Raw genomic sequence first — 25,699 nt, 5'->3', positions numbered from 1 at the left:
ATAGGTTTTTTCACTTGTACCAAATGCTCAATATGTAAACTGGGATTGAACAGATCGACCACATTGAACATTAATGAGCAAAAACTCATGATTAAGGACTTCATTAATTGTGACAGTAAAAATGTGGTTTATGTAATTTTCTGCCCATGTCAAAAAGCCTACTTTGGAAGTACTATCCGCCCCTTGAAACTTCGAATCCAAGAGCATTTTCGGAACATCTTGAAACTGGAATCCACAGCACCTCTAGTGGAGCACTATAAAGCCTTCCATTACAAGGAACGATTCTTTAAATTCAGTGGGATACATCGTATCACACCGTCCCCAAGGGGCTGAAATTTACAGCTACGCCTACGTCAAGAGGAAAGCAGGCTGATTATCCGATATGACACAGTGAACCAAGGACTGAATCAGGACCATGAATGGCACTATTGGTTACTGTAAATAATGCACCGCCTGAATTATTTGGATTAACTACTGTAAATAGGCTTATATAGGTCCATTACCACTTTTTCTATGTTTTAATTTGTTGGTCTGTATCATGTTTCTATGGGCAACTAATAGGGTAAATATCCTTATCCTTCCAGTTTATCTCTGTCTTCACTATTCTTCTTTTCTTTTTCCTTCTTTCCATAATTAATAATTTTTTCTATCTTTGTACTGATCCTAGGCCTTTCCCCTGCAGTATCTCCTTTCACTATTCTTTTCCAAATTACTTTTTCCATTAATTGTCTCTCCCTTTTCTTCTTTTCTTTCTAATCTGCAACTAAGCTATTCTCTCTCATTTGTCTTCTCTTGTCTCATGTTTCACCAATCTTGTCTTTCCCTTTTTAAGCTCTCCTAATATTTCAGTTACTTCTCCTCTATAACATGAGCCCCTAATGTCTATTTGCTTTCTTCTTTTCTTCCTTTCTTTTTTTTCCTTTTTTTTTTCCTTTTTTCTTTTTTTCTTTCTTTTTTATCTATCCAAACTTCATTGGCCATGTGGGTCCTCTATGTTTTCTGCCGCACCGCTCTCTTCCAATATGGCCGCCATTATTCAGCTGCACCTTGTATGCCGTGTCCTTTCTCTATTTTTGTTACCTTTGTAACGGTGTGGGGATGCGCTTGTTATTTACATCGTGTTCTAGCCATACGGAGCTAGTACGTATTCACGCAGGACTCGCGGGAGACTTCTCGGCAAAATTTTGTGTTTGCTTGCTTATTACGACATTAGGTAACAAAATTCCATTTAATTGATTGTTTCTCTAACCCTTGTTAATCCGTACTCGTTTTACATAGCTTAGTTATCTATCCCCTGAAAGTTTGCTTCTTTGTGAAACGGGGAGTAACATCTCCTGTTGAAAATGTTTTTTGCGATCATGAGCATGTTACCTTAACTTATTTTACTCCGGCAAGATCAAGATATTGTCTTACTTTCTTTCGGCTGTTTATCTATCTAAATTGTTGGCTTTTAAATCTGTGTGACATGGGTAAAGGGGTTTCCTTTGGCTCTCTGCGAACTATGAGCATATCGCTCATACCCATTAGTCATACTATGCCTTTCTTTCTTTGGTTTGATATGCATCTATGCTCAAATTACCGACTTACTAATCATTTGTGCCTTGGCTCATGGGAGCGAGCCGGCTGTTTTAAATACTTGATTACTCTAAGGTTATTTTGGCATTAGTTATGAAACACTGCGTACCAATGATATTTTTTCAAAACTTGTTCCCTTGCTCAGATTATTATTCGTATTAATGACAATAGCTGCCAGAAGCTTTCTCATAATGCTTTGAACTGGGTATGTTACCAATTCATTTGTGCCAGTATCTTTGGTGATGTAAATCTCTTTCCACAGGGTGTCTCTATTAGCACTTGCCCGTATGCATCCCTGCTGACTTCATGTTTGCACTAATATCACGTGTGTGCCAGCATGCGTTTTATTTACCCATCACTTTCGATTGGCTCATAATAATATCACATCTTCTTCAGTCTTTGAATTTACCCAAGAGTGGTAAAATGTTTCTTGCTAATCTCACTTATGGCTTTATCACACTTTGGTACCATTTATGATTTCAGTACTTGGCCTTAACCGGGAGTTTGCTATGGATCACACCACCTTAATCACCGGTTTCACCAAGAGGGAGCAAATTTAGCTCAGCTTGACTTGCATGGATAGCAATCCTGTAATTTGTCATTATCACTACTTTCTTTGTGACTCATATTGTACATACACATTTCTTTCACAGCCTTGAAAAAGCCCCCGCTTACCCACTCAAGGGGCGAAACACGTGTTGGCTGTTCCGTCATCGAATTGTGCCATTTGATCTTTCTCTTACCTGGCTGCTTCGCTATTAAAAAATTTGTTCACATGAGACGTTTTCAACCTTGGTACTGGTTGACTGGACTATCGAACTGTTGATCTCTGGATTATATTTTCTGCCTAATGACTGTCATATAATAACAGGAATGATAATTTCATGGAATTGATTTTTTCTTTCATTTTTCTTGATGTAAATAAATTATCATTGAGGCATTGTGCTTTTTATCAATGATTTTTTAAGTGAGAACTCACCAACTTTTTTTCCCAGTGTTTAAAGTTTTGGGAGGCTTAGGGTCCAGGCCTCCTGGTTTGAAGTTCTCACAACCCTTCCACTAATTCGGCATTTATAGGAAGTCAATTTGGCTGGACTCTTCTTCTCGTTTTTCACTACACTCACCACACTCATCAACACAGACACCACCCAACACCTCACACACACCACCCCATGTCACGCCAAAGACACCCCCGCTTCTCCGAGGAGGAGCTCAGGGTCATGGTGGAGGAAATCGTCCGGGTAGAGCCACAGCTATTCGGATCACAGGTACAGCACACATCCATAGCCAGGAAGATGGAGCTATGGCAAAGAATAGTCGACACGGTCAACGCTGTGGGACAGCACCCAAGAAATAGGGAGGACATCAGGAAGAGGTGGAACGACCTACGGGGGAAGGTGCGTTCAACGGTATCCAGGCACCACATCGCGGTACAGCGGACTGGCGGTGGACCCCCACCTCCTCCCCCACAACTAACAACATGGGAGGAGCAAGTCTTGTCCATCTTGCATCCTGAGGGCCTCGTAGGAGTCAGTGGAGGAACGAACACTGGTAAGTCAAATCTTAACTATCATATCCCCCACCCTACCTGCATGCTATCACACACCCCCACCCTCACACCCTCCCCTATCACCCCAAATCCTCACTAATCTACCCATGACACCAACCACCCATCCCAAACCCAAGACCTGCATGACATAACTAAGCATGGATACCCATCACTAAAGCAGGCCCACTGCACAGACCCACAACACCCCCAACCATCATCACACAAGCCCCCACACAGGAATGCCTGCACTGGTGTACACGCGCACCCAACCATTGCACACCATGAAACACACACATGCAATAATCATGTACTCATACCCCCGCAGGAACCCGAAGGAACGTCACCACACCAGAGGGTCCAGACAACACCACTCCACCCCCAGAAGAGGCCCACAGTGACGACAGCAGCTCTGCCTTACTGGATCCTGATAACCAGCTCGGACCATCGTGGGCCTCAGGACAGTCGGTTCCCCTTCCCAGCTACAGCCCAACACCGAAATTCCACCCTCTGGGAACACCAGCACAGCACCTACCCAGCGGGCCCAAACCTCCCTACCCAGGACAGGTCAATCAGCGGTGTGTCCACCACTACAGGGCACCCAGGCTAACCTAACACTCCAACAACAACAGGGACCTGGGGGCAGTGGTAGTGGGCACACGGTCCAGGGGACGGAGGCACAGGAACACATGGGAACTGGGAGGGCTGCTGTGCGACAGAGGGAGGACAGGCCAAGGGAATCTACCCTCCACGAGGCCCTCTCCTCTATCATGGGAGCATACCACCACTCCCAGGAGACGATGGCAACGGTACTGGGCAAGTTGCAGGAGACCCTGCGTCTGCAGGAGGATCAGTATTTGGGGTTCAGGGAGGGGCTCAGGAGCATCGGCTCCGCCCTGGGCACCATTGTAGGGGTGCTGACGGACATTCAAAAGACCTTGAGGGACACCGTGGCACTCCAAGGGGCCCCTGACACTAGCCAGGATGATGAAATGCCCACCACCTCCGCCGGCGCTAGTGGACAGGACGCCCCGCCACAGGACCAACACACCAGCACCCCACCCCCTGCAGACGGACAACCACCACGAAAGCGGTCCCTGAGATCCAGGAACAGGACAGATCAAGATGGCAAGACCCCCGCCAGGAAATAAGACCACCCTGATTGTCCCCCCACTTTGTTACCCTGTCCAAATCGGAACTGCCCCAGCTCCACTTCCAATGGCCAGATGTGCAATGTACCTGTGAGACTAATAGACTGGACTCTGCCATGGACATTCTTCCACCATAACCCATCCCCATTTCACAACCCCCCTTCATTGTTATGCACCTAAATAAACACCCTTGAAACACTAATAAAACTGAAGTCAGTCAATGATTTTGAACTTTGTATTGTCAATTACAGTGTCAAAAATGGTTACCCATTGGAAGGCCAACATACCAATGTCACACATCACAAGCCTTTCAAGGGTGCAAGCTGTTGACACATAGGTTACCACATTAGTGAAACTGAAATGGAAGGGGACAACTCAGTTAACAACTAATGAGTGAAATGTAGGTACAGGATAGAGGTAGACGTGTGAAAGTTAATATTATGTTAAACATGAAAATGTACTCACCTGTGTCTCACTGAAAATATTGCTGTATGACTGACTCCCTGTTGTCGTTTTCTTCTTCATCAGCTTCATCCTCATCACTGTCCACAGGCTCCACTGGCTCCACTGCTGCTACAGCACCGTCATCTGTATCATCCTCCTGCAGAAAAGGCACCTGGCGTCGCAATGCCAAATTATGGGGCATCGAGCATGCGATGATGATGTCGCACACCTTCTTCGGTGAGTAGAATAGGGACCCACCTGTCATATGGATGCACCTGAACCTGGCCTTCAGGAGGCCAAAGGTGCGTTCGATCACCCTCCTAGTCCGCGCATGGGCATCATTGTACTGTTCCTCTGTCCTGGTCCTGGGATTCCTCACTGGGGTCAATAGCCAGGACAGGTTGGGGTAACCAGAGTCCCCCAATAGCCATACACGGTGCCTCTGGTGTTGACCCATCATATCAGGGATGCTGCTATTCCGCAGGATGTAGGCGTCATGCACTGAGCCAAGGAACATAGCATTTACCTGCGAGATGTACTGGTCTGCCAAACAGACCATCTGGACATTCATCGAATGATAACTCTTCCTGTTCCTGTACACCTGTTCACTCCTGTGGGGGGGGACCAGAGCTACATGGGTCCCATCAATGGCACCTATGACGTTGGGGATATGTCCAAGGGCATAGAAGTCATCTTTCACTGTAGGAAAATCCTCCACCTGAGGGAAAACGATGTATCTCCTTACGTGTTTCAGCAGGGCAGACAACACTCTGGACAACACGTTGGAAAACATAGGCTGGGACATCCCTGATGCCATGGCCACAGTTGTCTGAAAAGACCCACTTGCAAGGAAATGGAGCACTGACAGCACCTGCACGTCAGGGGGGATTCCATTCGGATGGCGGATCGGTCACATCAGGTCTGGCTCCAACTGGGTACATAGTTCCTGGAATGTGGCACGGTCGAAACGGTAGGTCACGATCAAATGTCTCTCAAACATTGTCATCAGGTCTACCAGCGGTCGATACACCGGCGGATTCCGCCATCTTCCAATATGTCCCAACTGACGGTGCCTAAGAAGGACAACAGCGAAGAAACTGTCAGCATTCCTCCAGGTATGTACCCACAGTCACACACAAGACTACAACAGACAATTAACCCATCCGGGAAATGTTTTGAGTGTAGGCCTCGGTATGTGTGACGCAGTAGTAAATGAAGCCATGTGGGCCCCTGAAATGGCGGCTGCCTGACCTCTAAACTGGGACAATGGAATTGTGGGGTAACTGCGCTGGCGTTGGACACCGTCGCGGTAGGCGGTCGTAGAGCGCGGCGCAATGCTGCATTGGTTAACATTGGACCCTATGGGTCCCAGGAGCCAATGAACAGGTGCGCTGGCGGCGATGATGCGCCCCGCCGCGGACGTCACCGCCGCGGACGTCACCGCCGCGGACGTCAGCACCATTTTGTATCTCTTCAATTACTAGATACCTGACCTTCGACAGGAGAGGACCTACACTGTTAGTGCTGCTGTGACCTCGGTCTGGAAGCGACGATGGCTGCTGCGTCTGGGGAAAGGGCCCCTGCCTTCACTGCACAGGAGTTGGAGAAACTTGTGGATGGGGTCCTCCCCCAGTACACGCTACTCTGCGGTCCTCCAGACAAACAGGTTAGTACACAGGGAGCAGGTTGTATGGGCTAGGCCTGGGTGGAGAGGGCTGGGTGGAAGAGGGAAGGGGGCAGAGTACATAGAACAGTTATGCATGGGTATGAATGGGCCACATGGCCAGTGTTGGGAGGGGGCCACTCACATTGACGGTGCAGTAGATAATGACTGTTCCTCTTTCCTTGTGCATGTCATGTAGGTCAGCGCCCACCAGAAGAGGGACATTTGGCGTGCCATCGCCAAGGAAGTCCGGACCCTGGGGGCCCACCAGAGACGGGGCACCCACTGCCGTAAGAGATGGGAGGACATTCGCCGCTGCAGCAAGAAGACGGCGGAGGCTCAGCTGGGGATGGCCTCCCAACGTGGGAGGGGTGCCCGTTGCACCATGACCCCCCTGATGTTCCGGATCCTGGTGGTGGCCAACCCGGAGTTGGATGGGTGCTTAAGGACATCACAGCAGACACAAGGGGGTGAGAACAACCTCATTCTGTGGACTTTGCGTGCAGTGGAGGTGTCTGGGTGGGGGAGGTGGGCTGTGGGTGTCCCTAGGCCAGGGCGAGTTAGGTAGGCAAGGCCCCTCCGTAATGTAGGCCATGTGGGACTCTACCCCAGCTCAGAACAGAGGCAAGTTGATGTATAGTTGCCCCTTTGCCATCCATGTGCGCAGATTTCTACCATTGCCATGTAGGCCATATCCCAGAAATTGCATGTGCAGAGGGCAGGAGCACGGTGTAATGCATGGGGCTGCTGCACCTGTCTTGTCCGCCAACAGTAGCGGTATGCCATGCATTAAAACTCTCTTTCTTCTGTCTCCCCCCCTTTTTCTGCTCTCCCTGTTGTTTTGTACATCAGCATCATCAGGCTGAGGTACAGTGGCACAGGAACACGAGGGAGCTGCATCCCACATGGCCATGGAGGGCCACACCACAGACTCTGAATGCACCAGTGGGACGGAGGGCGAGGGGAGCTTCACGTCGGCCACAGGATCATCAACCAGCGACACGGACTCGTCCACCGATGTGAGCTCCCCTGTGGTGGCGGCCCTATCTGTGCGCCCCACTTCTACAGGTACAGCCGCCACCTCCCCTACCAGCACCACCCTCCCAGCAGCCTCTCAGCATTCGCCCCATGCCCGCTCACCCAGGAGGGTGGGCATCACCTTCGCCCCAGGCACCTCAGGCCCTGCCCCTGTCACCTCTGCTGCCCTCAGTGAGGAGGCCATTGACCTCCTCAGGTCACTCACTGTTGGGCAGTCTACCATTGTGAATTCCATCCAGGGTGTAGAACGAGAGTTGAAACACGGTAATGCATTCCTGGAAGGCATTCATTCTGGTCAGGCTGTCCTTCAGCGAACCCTGCAATCTCTCTCTGGCCTCAGCACTGATGGCAGCCATTGTCCCTGTGTTCAGCCTCCCCCCTCCGACTTCCTCCACCCAGACCCAAACCCCTGTAGCCCAGCCCATCCCAAGCACACCTACAGACCAGCAGGCACACAAGTCAACACCCAAAAGTAGCTCAAGCAAACATAGGCACCACACACACCACAGGCACTCACACAAGCATCACACCCATACAGACACAGCAACATCCACTGTCTCCATTGTGTCCCCCTCCTCCTCTTCTCCCTCCTCCCTCCCAGTGTCGTCTACCCACACACCTGCATGCACCACATCTACAGGCACTAGGACTCGCACCAGGGCACCCAGCACCACAAGCCGCTCACCTGCACTCACCACCTCCACTGCCATTTACACATCCCCTGTGTCCTCTCCCAGTGTGTCTGTGACGCCCCCTCCCAAAGTACCCGAACGCCGGCAATCACTCACCCAACATCCATCCACCTCACGACAGCCTCCAGTACCTGCACCTGCACCCAAAACAGCTAAAGTGACACCTCCTACAACCACCTCCTCTACCTCCACTCCCAGACCCCCTCCAGCTACCCATCCCAGTGTCCGTCAGAAACTGTCCCTCTGTCAAATTGACCTGTTTGCCCCCACCCCCCCCTCCAGTTCATCAGTCCCGTCGTAGCGCCTCAGCCAAAAAGCCTCCAGTGCTAGTGGTGCGTGTTCCAGGTTTTTGGAGTGCACCGTCCACCAGGGCAGGCAGTAGGACCCAGAGCCAAGGCACTGGCAGCCCACCCCCTGTAAAGGCTCCAAAATTGGAGAGTGGATGAGGGGACCGTGTCAAGACTGCTGGTGGGACAACAAGTGAAATGGGATCGAAGGCGATTGGTGAGTCAGCTGTAACTCCAAAGAAGGTGGGGAAGATCCCGAGGAAGTCTGCCCAGCCTGTTGTGAGTGTCACGGCGGAGAAGTGCGCCATCATTTCCGGCGGTCCAGACACAACTGCCAGCACCGTCGTTACTGGTCAGGAGACCCCCCCCGGAGTCAGTGCCCAGGAGGGCCCAAGTATCGTTACTGGTCAGGAGACCCCCGCCGGAGTCAGTGCCCAGGAGGGCCCAAGTATCGTTACTGGTCAGGAGACCACCGCCGGAGTCAGTGCCCAGGAGGGCCCAAGTATCGTTACTGGTCAGGAGACCCCCGCCGGAGTCAGTGCCCAGGAGGGCCCAAGTATCGTTTCTGGTCAGGAGACCACCGCCGGAGTCAGTGCCCAGGAGGGCCCAAGTGTTGTTACTGGTCAGGAGACCACTGCCGGAGTCAGTGCCCAGGAGGGCACAAGTATCGTTACTGGTCAGGAGACCCCCGCCGGAATCAGTGCCCAGGAGGGACCAGGATCCCACAGCCCCGCTGGGCGATGATGGAACATCAAGCCACACACCAATGTCCAGTGTGGAGTTTGTCATGCCACACACCAATGTCCAGTGTGGAGTTCGTCATGCCACACACCAATGTCCAGTGTGGAGTTCGTCATGCCGCACACCAATGTCCAGTGTGGAGTTCGTCATGCCACACACCAATGTCCAGTGCGGAGTTCGTCATGCCACACACCAATGTCAGTATCCGAACCGCCATGTCAAAGCACCGCTGAACAAGGCCAAGACTGCCATGTCAAAGCACCGCTGAACAGGGCCAAGACCGCCATGGCTAAGCACCGCTGAACAAGGCCAAGACCGCCATGTCAAAGCACCGCTGAACAGGGCAAAGACTGCCATTGTGAAGACCGCTGAACAGGGCAAAGACCGCCATGTCAAAGCACCGCTGAACAGGGCAAAGACTGCCATGGCTAAGCACCGCTGAACAAGGCCAAGACCGCCATGTCAAAGCACCGCTGAACAGGGCAAAGACTGCCATAGTGAAGACCGCTGAACAGGGCAAAGACCGCCATGTCAAAGCACCGCTGAACAGGGCAAAGACTGCCATGGCTAAGCACCGCTGAACAAGGCCAAGACCGCCATGTCAAAGCACCACTGAACAGGGCAAAGACTGCCATAGTGAAGACCGCTGAACAGGGCAAAGACTGCCATGTCAAAGCACCGCTGAACAGGGCAAAGACTGCCATGGTGAAGACCGCTGAACAGGGCAAAGACCGCCATGTCAAAGCACCGCTGAACAGGGCAAAGACTGCCATGGCTAAACACCGCTGAACAAGGCCAAGACCGCCATGGCTAAGCACCGCTGAACAAGGCCAAGACCGCCATGGTGAAGACCACTGAACAGGGCAAACACCGTGTGGGTATGAATGTACCGCCACATCAGGCATCCTTATCCCATGTGCAGCTGGGACTGTGACAGGACATGAACTTTCACAGGGAGACTCATCCAGTCTAGGCACCAGTCCCACCCAGTACCAGTTGAGAACTGCATCTACTTGCGATAATGTGGCTTTGCACTCCCCAGGATGTAACAGTGGGCAAACCACCCACTGTAGAGACTTGAGAGACTGTGGCTTTGCACTCCCCAGGATGGCACAGTGGGCAACCCACCCACTTGTGAGACTTGAGAGACTGTGGCTTTGCACTCCCCAGGATGGCACAGTGGGCAAGCCACCCACTGTAGTGACTTGAGAGACTGTGGCTTTGCACTCCCGAGGATGGCACAGTGGGCAACCCACCCACTGTAGAGACTTGAGAGACTGTGGCTTTGCACTCCCCAGGATGGCACAGTGGGCAAGCCACCCACTGTAGTGACTTGTGAGACTGCGGCTTTGCACTCCCCAGGATACATCAATGGGCATGGAGCCCCGTCGTGGATCTGGCTCCGCATTCATGTGGCTGAAGTGCCCCCCCTTCCCTTCCCCCTGAGGTGCCTGTAGTGTTTCTTTCTGATGCCCCGGCAGTGTTCTCTCGGATTTTGGTCAGGTATCTATTGCGGGCCTCGTCCATGCATTTTTGGACTGTTGGTGCACGGACATTGTTGTGTACATATCTGCACTACTTCTTGTATTGTATATATAATTATGACAAATTTCGATATATAATTCTGTATATTTTTATATGACATGTATATTGGCACATTACAATGTTTGCCCGCAATTCGCTTTTTCTTTGCATTCTTCCGGGGGAATTGTGGGTTGTTCATGTGATATTTTTGACTGCATTGGTGTGTATGTTGTGATATGCGAGGGTGGGGGTGTTTAGTGGGTGTCCCCCTACCTTTTTACACCCCCCTCCCCTGTGTCGTAGATGCAGTACTCACCGGTATGTTCTGCGCCTACGTCGCTGTTGTTCGTAGAGGAGCAGAAAGACAAGGGCAGGTAGGATTTGGAGTTCCGTCTCCATGGAGTCGTCGTTCCTCGTGGAGTGTGTTCAGGTGAGCGTTTTCCTATAGCAAATGCTTTTTCCGCCGTGTTTTTATCCACGGTGAATCCGCCCCTCAAAAGGTGGTGGATTGGTAGGTTATGATACTGTGGGCGGTACATTGTCTCCCGCCGCCACGCTGTTTGTCTGTACCGGCGTGGCGGGCGAAGTGTTAAAGTGGCTGTCTTTGTTGGCGGTTTCCGCCAGGGTCATAATTCCCTTTTTTTGTTCGCCGGCCTGTTTGCGGTATTTCCGCAGCTTTACCACCGTCCGCCAGGGTTGTAATGACCCCCATGGTGTCTGAGGGCCAGGTTGTGCAACATGCAGCATGCCACTACTATCTGGCAGACCTTATCGGGTAAGTAGCAGAGGGATCCACCTGTCAGATGGAGGCACCTGAACCTGGCCTTCAGGAGGCTGAAGGTCCTCTGGATGACCTGTCTGGTTCACCCATGTTCCTCATTATAACGTTACTCAGTCCCTGTCCTGGCATTCCTCACAGGGGTTATCAGCCACAATAGGTTTGGGTAGCCAGAGTCACATGCAAGTTTTGAGAGAGCATATTTAGCCTCACACAATTCTATGGGGTTAACACCAGAAGGCATACACTAACATACAGTGGGTGGGGACAAAGGATCACCTATCAGCGGTACCCTGTGCCTCTGTAGTTGGGCCATCACATTTGGGATGCTGCTATTGCTCAGAACAAAGGCATCATGCACTGACCCAGGATACTTAGCAATGATGTGGAAAATGTACTGGTCCGCCAGGCACACTATCTGCACATTCACTGAGTGGAAACTCTGACGATTCCTGAACACCTGTTCATCTGACAGGAGGCAACAAACACAATGGGGGTTATTACAACTTTGGAAGAGGTGTTAATCCGTCCCAAAAGTGATGGATATACCACCAGCTGTATTACGAGTTCCATAGGATATGATGGACTCGTAATACGGCTGGTGGTATATCCGTCACTTTACCGTCACTTTTGGGATGGATTAACACCTCCTCCAAAGTTGTAATAACCCCCAATATGTGTACCATCAATCGCCCCAATAATATTGGAGATATGTCCCATTGCATAGAATCCGGCCTTCAAAGTGCCCAATTCTTCCACCTGGGGGAAAGAAATGTAGCTGCACATGTGTTTCACCAGGGCAGACAATACTCTTGCCAGCACGATTGAGAACACTGACTGTGACATTTCTGCTGCCAAGCCCACTGTCACTTGGAAAGAACCAGTTGCCAAGAAATGGAAAACTGATAGCACTTGCACAAGAGGGGGATCCCAGTCGGATGAGGGATAGATGAGATCAGGTCTGGCTCCAATTGGGCACATAGCTCTGTGATTGTGGCCTTGTCCAGTCTATAGATGAGGATAATGTGCCTGTCCTCCAGTGTAGCTAAGTCTACAAGGGGTCTGTACACAGGGATATGCCTCCACCTCCTATTCATCCGCAGGGGTAGATATATAAAGGACACAAGAGTGAGTAGGCTGTCACAATTGAAACAATGGAACCACAACTTCAGTCTACTTGGTGCACTTATGTAATGGGACAGTGTTAATGGCGAGATATGTGCCAATCTAATCTGTGACGCAGTTTATGTCAATATGACTGTTTCCACCCCTGAAGTGGCAACCGCCTGTCCTGTATGTAGGGAAAGGTGGAAGTAAGGTAATTCTGCCGAAGTTGGGCGTTGTGGCGGAAGGCAGTCTTGCACCGCCGTGCTATTCCTCATTGGATAATATGGGGCTCTATGGAGTACAGTGACCAATGGGGATCAGCGCCTGCGGTGATGATGTACAATGCCGCAGACGTGACCGCCATTTTCTATCTGATTCCTCACTGGTTTCCTGACCTTCAACAGGAGAACATCTACACTGCATGTGCTGCAGTGACCTGTGTCTGGAATCCACCATGGCATGTGTGACTGGGGAAAGGGCCCCTGCCTTCACTTCGTAGGAGTTAGATAGACTGGTAGATGGGGTCCTACCCCAGTACGGACTGCTGTATGGGCCTCCAGAAGAACAGGTGAGTACACATTGGCCACCATGCATGTGAGAAGGATACATGGGTATGTGTGTGCAAGCATCATGTCATCGGGGAGGGACTGTCGTGTAGAGGTGTACATGGTGTGCACCGGGCGATGTGTGTGCCAATGGTGATGGAAACAGGTATGGTGGGCCATTTGTGTGAAAGGCTGGACTGTTTGTTTAATGGTAATCTCCTGTCTCTATTACCTCTGCAGGTCAGTGCCCATCAAATGAAGGGATTATGGCGTGCCATCACCAAGGACGTTTGGACCCTGGGGATCTATGGCAGGAGATGCACCCACTGTCGGAAATGGTGGGAGGACCTGAGACGCTGGGCACAGAAGACCACAGAGGCCTAGCTGGGGATGGCCTCCCAATGAGGAAGGGGTGTCCGTCGGAACCTGATCCCCCTGATTACCTGCATAATGGTGGTGGCCTACTCTGAGCTGGATGGGCACTTGTGGGACTCACAGCAGCCGCAAGGGGGTGGGTACAGTGGGTATCATTACAAATTTTGGCAGGTGGGGTTGGATCCGGGTGGTGGATGTGAGTTAGTGGGTGCCCCGAAGGCCAGGCCAGACATTGCAGCGTGGGTCATTTCTAGGGTAATTGGTGTATATCAAATACAGGTAACCTAGCTTGTTAGAAGCCCATTTCAGGCAGGGCATCGTGGGTCGCAGGACGGGTGCAGTTGGCAGTGTGTGGCCCTCCTCTTGACTTTGCATCTAGCCATATCACTGGCAGTGCAATGCATAGTGCTTAAGGCTGTTCCCTGTGTGTGACGGTGCTGTGAATGGCAACTGTGGTGTTGCTGCAGTCATTGACCCAGTGTTTCCTTTGACTCTCCACCCCTTTTTTGTTCTGTCTTCCTCTTCTTGTGTGCATTAGCATCATCTGGCAGAGGAGCTGGGGCACCGGCGACAGAGGGATCTGCATCCCACAGGACCCTGGAGGCAGAGTCCACAGATGCCGAGGGAACCAGTGGGACGGAGGGCGAGGGGACCACCACGGCAGAGATAGGAGGTGACAACACAGACTCAGATATCTCCTCCGATGGAAGATCCCTGGTGGTGGCAGACACTTCTGTGCCCTCCCAGCTGCAGGTACAGCCGCCATCCCTGTACCTGCACCGCCTTCCCAGTAGCCCCTCAGCGAGTTGCTCGTGTCCGCTCACACAGGAGGGTAGGCATCTCCTTCGCCCCAGGCACCTCAGGCCCTGCCCCAGTCAGCCCTGCTGCCCTGAGTGAGGAGGCTATTGACCTCCTGAGATCCATCCCTGTAAGGCAATCAACCATTGTGGATGCCATCCAGGGGCTGGCATCCCAGATGCAGCAATGCAGTGCATTCCTGGATGGCATTTACAGTGGAGTACCGGCTCAACAGAGATCAATTTAGGCTCTGGCCTCCTCTATGATGGCAGCCATTGTCCCTGTTTCTACCGTCCCTCCTCCAACTACCACTTCCCAGTCCCATTCTCCTCAACCCCAACCCATCCCAGGCACTCATACTGACGAGCATGCACACAAGACTACACCCAAGAGTGGCACAGGCAAACACAAGTACAAGGCAAACAGTTGCAGACAAGACAACATCCACTGCCTCCACTGTATCCCCCTCCTCCTCCTCTTCCACCTCCCTCCCAGTCGCATCCACACTCATACCTGCATGGACTACATCAACATCCATCACCAGCATCACCACCCCAAGCAGCACACACACATCACTTGCAGACACCTCCACAAGATCCATGCACTAGTTCCCTGTGTCCTCTCCTGCCCTGCCTGCCCTCTCCAAAAGACACAAACGCAAGCACTCACACACCCAACAGCCATCCACCTGACATCAGCATACAGCTCATGCACCTGCACCCAAATCCAGCAGACATACACCTCCTACAACCACTCCCTCAACCTCCACTCCCATCACGCCTCCCTCCTCCCGCCCCACCATCCCTAAGAAGCTTTTTCTTGTCCAACTTGACCTCTTCCCTCCCCCTCCCCCATCCTGCCCATAAGAGCATGGTCCCAATGACCCACCCCTGCACCTCAGCCGAACAGCCCACGGGACAGTGGTGGCACCACCTAGTTGTGGTGGAAAGGATACCACAACTCCAGGCAAGAAGGGGAAGTCCCTGCACCCCCAGGCAAGAAGGGGAAGGAGCCTGCACTTCCTGACAATAAGGTGAAGGAGTCTGCACCTCATGCTTTGAAGGGCAAGAAGCCCTTGACTCCTGCCCAGAAGGCTAAGGACCACGCACAACCTACCATGGAGGGGAAGAAGCCATGAACCCCAGCCAGGAGGGGGAAGGAATCCACGTCCCATGTCATGGAGAGGAGGAAGCCCTCTACTCCATCGGAAGCTGTCAGGGTGACACCTCCACCACTACCAACAGTCACAGGGCCCCTACCGTTAGCTGAGGAAGTGCAGCCATCACCACCTGCAGAGGCTGCCCAGGAGGCACCTCCATCTGCTACCACACGACAGCCATCACCACCTGCAGAGGCTACCCAGGAGGCACCTCCATTTGCCACCACACTGAAAACATCACCACCTGCAGAGGATGCCCAGGAAGCACCTCCATCTGCCACCACACTGCAAACATCACCACCAGCGGAAGCCATGTAGGCCACCCTCCAGGGGCTGCTGTACGAGGGCCCCCCCTCCAGGACCAGTGGGAAAGTCACCCACTCCAGAGACTGTGGCCTTGCACTCCCCAGGACAGAGTAATGGGCATGGAGCCCCCTCCAGAACCAGTGGGAAAGTCACCCACCTGAAAGACTGTGGCCTTGCACTCCCCAGGACTGAGTAATGGGCATGGAGCCCCCTCCAGAACTAGTGGGAAAGTCACCCACTGCAGAGACTGTGGCCTTGCACTCCCCAGGACAGAGTAATGGGCATGGAGCCCCCTCCAGAACCAGTGGGCTTGTTCACAACTCCGGCTGAGGTGCCCACCCCCCCATCCCCCTGAGGTGCCGGCCCACTTGCAAACTGATGCCCCTGCAGTGTTCTATCCGAATGAAGTCAGGAATCAAGTTGGGTTTTGGACTGTGGCCATATGGGCCCTTTGAACATTGGACTGGGCAGTCTCCCTTTGTGTACATGTGTACATATCTGTTTCACGGACAATTCAAATATTTATTAGCTGTTGATATTCATACATTCACCTTCATTCATTCCTTGCATTATTCTGCCGTGTATTGGGTAAAAATTGTTTTTCTTGTGCAGCTGGACATGTGTATGGTGTATGTGTGTGTGTGTCGGGTGTGTGTTGTGCGTGTGTGTGTCACTCTTGTTTTCCTCCCTCCCTCCCTTGTATACTAGGCGGCTGTACTCACTGTTATCGTCTTCGTCAGCGTTTGTGTTCCAGGTGGAGCATAACATAGAAGATTGTCGGGAAAAATTGCAGTTCGGGTTCCATGGCGGCTTTGTTCTCCTTTGTCTCCGATGGTGAGTCTTTTCTCTTCAGTGATGTGTTTTCACCAGGCTTTTGATGGCATTGGTACCCCCCGGAAAACGTGGTGGTTTCCTGTGTCATAATATGGTGGGTGGTACTTTGTTTCCCGCCTGGCTGTTGTCGTCTACTGCCGTGGTGAGTGTTGTTTCCGCCCTGACGGTTGGTGTGGTACATTGGCTGTCTATGGGAGTTATCGCCAACATGGTCGTAATTTGAAGGTAATTACCGCCAGCTTGTTGGCGTTATTACCACCACTTTATCATTAAACCACCAGGGTCATATTGAGGGCCTAAGGAGGACTTTTCCACCCTTTCCACAGAATTCACAATCTATTCCACCCTTTGTAAACATTAACAAAACTTGTAAAAGTGAACAGGTTGTTTGCCGCCTGTTAGTTGCTCTAGTCAAGAATTAAAGGATTGAGAAAATTGGTACGATGCTAGTATTATCTCCATTTGAGAACTAGGAGAAGGTCTTTTAACTCTAGCAAGGAACACATCTCAGCACATTTTCGTTTACATTTCGACAATCCACTCATCCTTTGAAACTCATTGTTTAAAAATGTGTCTAGTTTGGAAGGAAATGTGTCAAGGAGTACTCAAAAGGTGAACACTTTTATTAGGGCTGGCGTTAGCACTGGTAGAGCACTGTGCGACAATCTTTTTTAGCACCCCCCCTTATGACCTCATCCTCGGTTCCGGCACTACCTCTTGACAAAAGTACTTCTCATCTCTCCACAACCCTTCTCTCACATACATTTAATTTGTTTTAAAGCGTTGGTAAAAGCTAGCTTTACTAATCCACTCAGCTATTCGCATAAAGTACAGATCCATGCCCTCATTACAAGATTGGCGGTCACGGATCTCCACGCCAGCGGTGGTGGTCGCACCGCTGCCATGCCGGCGTTGCAGACTGCATATGACGACCAGGGTGGTGATCCAAACGCAACACAGCCAAGTCACTGTCAGTACCGCCAGTGCAGGAGGACCACTGCCAACAGTGGTAGGCATCTCAAGACTGGCTGGGCCCAATACACAGCCCCCCATATTACAAGTCAGCAGACTGCTAGGATTTCTGGGGCGGTGGGACCACCACGAAAAGCCTGGCAGAAACTGGTTATATAAAAGGAGACACTCACCTCCAGATACAGATACGTATCCGCAGCCCCCATGGAAACCAAATTGGAAGTCTTCCCACTGCAGTATTACACACCCACACACAACACACACACCCGGCATGGACAGCGATGGCCACACACACAAACCAACACCCATATGAACACACACATCTACAGACACACGCACACACATATGCAAAATACACACAACACGGCCAAAAGACACATGCCATTGACACAGCACACCACACACGCCCACCACCGCCACTGTCAAACACAGACATACACAACACCCCACAATCACACAATGACAACAACATCACAAACACTCCAACGCGTAGTCAGAAAGGCACATTGAACAACTCCACCCAACAACACATAGTGGCAGCAATACATAGCAACAACACACAATCATAGAACTAGTACAGACATCCAAGCAAGGCCTCAGGTGACATGCCACGTCCAACCAACATACAAAGGACATCACAGATGCATCACTATACACACGGATGCACACACCACTACCAAACAATGCCACACACAACCATGACAACATATCACAACAAGCACAGGGCACAAGTCATCAACCCAGGGCATGCACCAACAAAGATACATCCTATACACATACAACACACACATCAAAGTATACAGCTATAGCACAACCATGTTGAAGGACAATTTCTCACCCTTGACATCCTCAGCTATATGGGCAGATGTATTAAAATATTTTAAATTGATAAAACTGTATACAGATGAGGCCCACTGGCCAGTCCAAATGTCTGATGTGCCCCAGGCACATTGGGCAAATTCACATGCACCGACTTGACTCCGGACTGCAAATTTGCCACCACATGGCAATGGCATCAATGGGACAGGCAGGCACCTCAGGGGTGAGCGTGGTGGTGGGGGGGGGGTCTGAGGCTTGGAAGGGGGGTCCTTGGGTGTAGGTTTGGGAGGGGGGTTTAGGCTTCGACTTTGACTGTGGGGGAGAGGGGTTTGGATTTTGGGGTAGGAGTAGGGACCTCTGGCTTTGGAAGGGGTGGTTTCTTAGCAAGGAGAGGGGCATGGGAGGACTGGGAGGTGGAAGGTCTGGGATGAGGTAGGAAGACATTTCGCTTAGGGGCATGACGGGGTAGGACAGGAACAGGGAACAGGTCAAGACTGGCAAGAAAAACCTTTTTAGATACACAGGGGCAGTCATGGGTAAAAGGTTTAGGAGTGGAGATAGAGGGAGTGGTTGTAGGAGATGTGGGTGTGCTGGACATGGATGCAGGTGTGTGCAATGTGTGCTTGTGTGTCGTGGGTGTATTTTGGGTGGGTGAGTGAGGGTGTTTTTGTTTTTTGGGAGGAGGGGGACTTTTCTGATGCACACTCACCTGTATGGCTTTATTTTTGACACAAACTAGGTACTTTGTGTAAAATCATTGTTTAAATAGTTTTCTATGAAGTAAGACTCTTAGGCCCATATTTATACTTTTTTTGCGTCGTGTTTGCGTCTTTTTGTGACGTAAAAGCGGCATAACTTGCAAAATTCAATTGTATTTTGTAAGTTTGCACCGCTTTTGCGTCAAAAAGTGGCGCAAATGCGGCGCTAAAAAGGTATAAATACGGGCCTTGCTCTTTTGAAAATTCATATCTTGACTGATGGATATTGGATTTTCATCATTTTGGTTTTGTTTAATTTAGATAAATATTACTTATTTTTCTAAACTGAGGTGGTGTCTATTTTGTAGTGTTTTCACTATGGGCCCTCATTACAACCCAGGAGGTAAATCCCGCTTTCCGCCGTGCTGAAGACCGTCAACATACCATTGCGGCGGCAGAATTCCGCTACAGGTATTATGACCCACATCACAGAATCCGCCACAATACAGACACCCACAGAAGTCCGCCACACCAAAGGTCAGTGATGAACTGGCAATAGCAAAACCTACATCGTCATGCAAATAAGAATACGCCCACACTATCACGACCCACGAATCAACGCGGTGGTCTTTCAACCACTGTAATCCGTTTGGCGGTACACACTGCCACGCTCAAAATACACATACACTTACAAAACACAACTACACTGGACAATTCAAAATACACACACCTGATGCACATACACATACCACACCCACACACCCACAACACTATGAAAGACACACCCACATTACCCACAAACCCTTACAACGACTTTTTGGGAAGAAGCCCAGAAATAGAGATTAGCAAACACAACACCACCATCCACAGACACACAATACCATCACCCATACAACATCCACGCACCTCAAACAACACACACCAACACATCCCCCCACACATCACAACAGACAGCACCTCACACATCACCCACACCACATCATGGCACCTCAAGGACACCCCGGGTTTTCAGAGGAGGAGCTCAGGGTCATGGTGGAGGAAATCATCCGGGTAGAGCCACAGCTTTTCGGATCACAGGTGCAGCACACCTCCATTGCTAGGAAGGTGGAGCTATGGCAGAGAATCGTCGACAGGGTCAACGCAGTGGGACAGCATCCAAGAACACGGGATGACATCAGGAAGAGGTGGAACGACCTACGGGGGAAGGTGCGTTTCGTGGTATCAAGACACAAGATTGCTGTATAGAGGACTGGCGGTGGACCCCCACCTCCTCCCCCACAACTAACAAAATGGGAGGAGCAAATACTGGATCCTGATGGCCTCGCAGGAGTAGCAAGAGGACTGGACTCTGGTAAGTCAAATCTTTATTACCATATCCCCCCACCCCATCTGCATGCCATCACATACCCCCACCCTTACCCTCACTTCCATCACTCCATCATCTCACATCCCACTATCACAACCCACACATCTCAATACCAAGGCCCTGCATGCAACACCTATGCATGGACCACCGTCACCAAAGCATGTCCAGTACAGATACCCACACAGACCCCAAACCAACTATCACAAAATGGCAAACACAATGATGCAAGCACAGGAGTAGAGGGTACCTCACCCAATGCACAAGATGGCACACACAGATACTAAAACTATGTATTTACACCCCAACAGGACCCATACCCAACATCACTGGACAGGAGGTGCCAGACATATCCAGTCCCCCCACAGAAGTTGCCCACAGTGATGACAGCAGCTCTGCACGCCTGGATCAAGATGACCAGCCCGGCCCATCAGGGACCTCTGGACAGTCGGTTCCCCTGCCACTGTCACAATCCACCACAGACCCTCCCCCTCAGGAAACACCACCACAGCACCCACCCAGCAGGCCTATCCCTCTGTCCCCAGGACACATCAATCAGCAGTGTGTCCACCACTACAGGGAACCCAGGCAAACCCACCAACCCAAGAAAATCAGGGCCCTGGGGTCAGTGCCAGTGGGCACACGGTTCAGGGACAGAAGCACAGGATAACAAGGAAGCTGGGAGGACTGCTGTGTGGCAGGGGGAGGACAGGCCCAGGGATCCGACACTCCACGAGGCACTCTCCAACATCATGGGAGCATACCACCATTCCCAGGAGACCATAGGCAATAGGCACGATACTGGCTAAGTTTCAGGAGACCCAGCGGCTGCAGGAGGAACACTACCTGGGGATCAGGGAGGACTTGAAATCCATTAACAACACCCTGGTCACCATTGCAGGGGTGCTGGCAGAACTTGTCAACACCATGAGGGACACAGTGGGACACAAACGGGCCCCTGACACTAGCCTGGACGATGAAGAGCCCTCCTCCTCCGTCGGCGCTAGTGGACAGGAGGCACCGCCACAGGACCAACAGGCCAGCAGCACCCCACCCCCTGCAGAAGGCGAACCACCCGCAAACGGTCCCTGAGATCCAGGAACAAGACAGAGAACACTGCCAAGACCCCCGCCAGGAAATAAGACCCTCATGAATGTCACCCTTCTGTCCCACTTTGTCACCCTGTCCACCTTAAACTGCCTTTGCTCCCCTTCCTATGCCCCATTGGACAATGCACCTGTGAGACCAAGAGACTGGACTCTACCATGGACATTCCTCCACCATCATCCCAGCCCATTTCACCCCCTCCACTTATTAGCACAGAAATAAACACCCTTGAATCACCAAACAATCTGGAGTCGGTCTGTGCTTTCACAAATGTGCAATTGCAACATCTCTGAAATATAGCAATGCCAATTTATTGTTCACATACCAATGTTACACAGCTGTAGTCCAGGAGTAAACATAGCAGAGGGCACAAATTGGGACCCAGATCTGTGAAATGGAAAGCCAAAATGATATGTCAGGGTTCATACACAGAGGTAAAAAGGTAGACTTATGCTAGGTCTTACAATAGTATGAGATGTGGGAAGCAGTTCCATCCTCTTACCTGTGTCTCACTGGAAGTATTGCATGATGGTGTTGCTTCGGTTGTCTACATCTTCTTCTTCTGCCTCCTCTTCTTCACTGTCCACAGGCTCCACAGCTGCCACAAGAACAACATCAGGCCCATCCTCTTGCAGAAAAGGCACCTAGTGTCACAAAGCAAGGTTGTGCAACATACAGCAGGCCACAATGATCTGGCACACCTTCTTCGGTGAGTAGTATAGGGATCCACCTGTCAGATGGTGGTAAAGGAATCTGGCCTTCAGGAGGCCGAAGGTGCACTCTATTATCCTTTTAGTTCGCCCATGTGCCTCATTGTAGCGTTCCTCTGCCCTTGTCCTGGGATTCCTCACTGGGGTCAGTAGCCATGACAGGTTGGGATAACCAGAGTCACCTGCAAATATCGATGGACAACAGTTAGACATCCTCCAAACATTAGGGAATCTCCCATACCCAGACAACAAATGAAACTGTGTGGGGACTTTAGGCTCACATATTAGCCACACACAGTGCCTCTGGAGTTGCCCCATCACATAAGGGATGCTGCTATTCCTCAAAATGTAAGCGTCATGCACTGACCCAGGATACTTGGCATTCACATGGGAGATGTACGGGTCTGCCAAACACACCATCTGCACATTCATAGAATGGTATCGTTTCCGGTTTCTGTACACCTGTTCATTCCTGCGGGGGGACAAATGCCACATGTGTACCATCAGTGGCACCAATGATGCTGGGGATATGTCCCAGGGCATAGAAGTCACCTTTCACTGTGGGCAAATCCTCCACCTGAAGGAAAACGATGTAGCTGCGCAAGTGTTTCAGCAGGGCAGATAACACTCTGGACAACACGTTAGAGAACATTGGCTGGGGCATCCCTGATGCCATGGCTACTGTTGTTTGAAAAGACCAACTGACAGGACCTGCACTAGAGGGGGTATTCCTGTGGGATGGTGGATAGCTGACATCAGGTCAGGCTCCAACCGGGCACACAGTTCCTGGATTGTTGCTCGATCAAGTCTGTAAGTGATAATTATGTGTCTGTCTTCCATTGTCGACAGGTCCATCAGGGGTTTGTACCCCGGAAGATGCCACCATCTCATCACCTGCCCCAGCAGACGTGCCCTATGGAGGAGAACGGTGAGCAGAGGGTCATACAACACATAGGTTTCACAAGGCTGTTTAGCACAAACGTTAAACTTTCTCTATGTGCCTTTGTCTGTCCGTATTCATGGCCAAAATATTATGATGCAGTTATTTGGCCTGCCATGTGGCCCCCTGAACTGGCGGCTGCCTGACCTGTAAGGTGAGACAAGGGGAAATGAGGTAACTGCGCTGGCGTTGTACACATCGCGGTAGGCGGTCGAAGACCGCGGCGCAATTCAGTATTGGTTATCATTGGGCCCTTTGGGTTCCAGGAGCCAATGACGATGTACACCTGCGCTGACGGTACACAAAGCCGAGGACGTGACTGTCATTTTCTATCAGTTCCCTCACTTGATACCTGACCTTCAACAGGAGAGGACCTACACTGCAAGTGCTGCTGTGACCTGTGTCTGAAAGCGACAATGGCTACAGTGTCTGGGGAATGGGCCCCTGCCTTCACTGTGGAGAAGTTGGAGAAACTGGTGTATGGGGTCCTCCCCCAGTACACGCAACTGTACGGTCCTCCAGACAAACAGGTGAGTCAACTCTGTGCATGGTGGATGGCACATGATTGCATGGAGTGTCATGGATGGATGAGACTGGGGGGGGACAGGCCAGCATGTGAGGATGGTGTGTGTATGTATGTCTGGGCCATGGTGGGAGGTTTGTGGGCAATGTATGAGAAGAACTGTATGGGAGAGTAACATCCATTTTAACTTCACTTTTCCTCTAGGTCAGCACCCACCAGAAGAAGGGGATTTGGCGTGCCATCTCCAAAGCAGTGCGGACCATGGGGGTCTACCATAGACGGAGCACCCACTGCCAGAAAAGATGGGAGGACCTGCGCCGCTGGAGCAAGAAGACGGCAGAGGCCCAGCTGAGGATGGCCTCCCAATGCGGAAGGGGTGCCTGTCGCACCATGACCTCCCTGATGTACAGGATCCTGGCGGTGGCATATCCGGAGTTGGATGGGCGCTTGAGGGCATCACAGCACCCACAAGGGGGTGAGTAGACTCTCATTCAGCTGACTCTGCGTGCATTACGAGGTGTCTGGATGGGGGAGGTGGGCTGTGGGTTCCCCTAGGACAGGGCAGATGCACAAAGGTAGATCCATTGATTTGCAGCCTCATTCCCTGTCAAACCCAAAGATGGTATTTGCCCTCTACACCTAGTCAGGCTCCTATGGCTTCCAGATGTGCATAATATGGTTCTTGACAGAGTCCCCTATGGGCATATGCTTTTCCCCTGCCCTGTCAGTGCATGCCTTAGTGCATAGGCCTGCTCCCTGTGTGTTGTGTCTGCCTACAGTAGTGGTGTTGCATGCATTGACCACGTGTCTCCTCTGTCTCCCCCTCCTTTTGTTTTGCCACCCTGTCCTTGCATGCATTAGCATCATCTGGCGGAGCAGCTCCCTCTTACTCCCTCTCTCGGAGTAAGAGGGAGCTGCATCCCTCATGGCCCTGGAGGGTGCAGTAATGAAATCAGAAGGCACCAGTGGGACGGAGGGCGAGGGGAGCTCCACGACGGGGACATGAGCAGACACCAGCGACAGCGACTCCTCCTCTGATGGGAGCTCCCTTGCGGTGGCGGGCACCTCTGTGCCCACCGCATCAAGAGGTACAGCCTCCACCCCCCCCTACCAGCACCGCCCTCCTGGCAGCCCCTCATTGAGTTTCCTGTGCCCACTCACCCAGGAGGGTGGGCATCTCCTTCGCTCCAGGCACCTCAGCCCCTGCCCCAGTCAGCCCTGCTGCCCTCAGTGAGGAGGCTATTGACCTCCTGAGATCCCTCACTGTTGGGCAATCTACCATTTTGAATGCCATCCAGGGTGTTGAGAGGCATTTGCAGCAAACAAATGAATACCTGTAAGGCATTCATTCTGGCCATTCAGGCCAACAGAGAGCATTTCAGGCTCTGGCCTCAGCACTGGTGGCAGCCATTGTCCCTGTGTCCAGCCTCCCCCCTCCAACTTCGTCCACCCAGACCCAATCCCCTGTACCTCAGCCTATCCCAAGCACACCGTCTGACCAGCATAAACACTTATCAACACACGAGTGGACGTGGCAAACATAAGCACCACACATCCCACTGGCACTCACACAAGCACCATCCCCATGCAGACACACCAACATCCACTGCCTCCACTGTGTCCCCTCCTCCACGTCCTGCTCCTCCCTCCCTGTCTCGTCTCCACTCATACCTGCATGCACCACATCTTCAGCCACTACCTCCATCACCAGACACCGCTCACGTGAACTCACCACCCCCACTACCATTCACACATCCCCTGTGTCCTCTCCCAGTGTGTCTGTGAGCCCTCCTCCCAAACTAAACAAACGCAGGCACAAACCCACCCAACAGCCATCCACCTCATAACAGCCTCTGGCCCATGCACCTTCACCCAAATTCAGTAAATGTACACCTCCTACAACCACTACCTCTTCCTCCACTCCCAAACCCCCTCCATCTTCCCGTCCCAGTGTGTCTAAGAAACTTTTCCTGGCTAACATTGACTTCTTCCCTACACCTCCCC

Source organism: Pleurodeles waltl, chromosome 11 (genome assembly GCF_031143425.1).
Source record: "Pleurodeles waltl isolate 20211129_DDA chromosome 11, aPleWal1.hap1.20221129, whole genome shotgun sequence".
NCBI lineage: Eukaryota > Metazoa > Chordata > Amphibia > Caudata > Salamandridae > Pleurodeles > Pleurodeles waltl.
Note: the sequence above shows the minus strand (reverse complement) of the source record.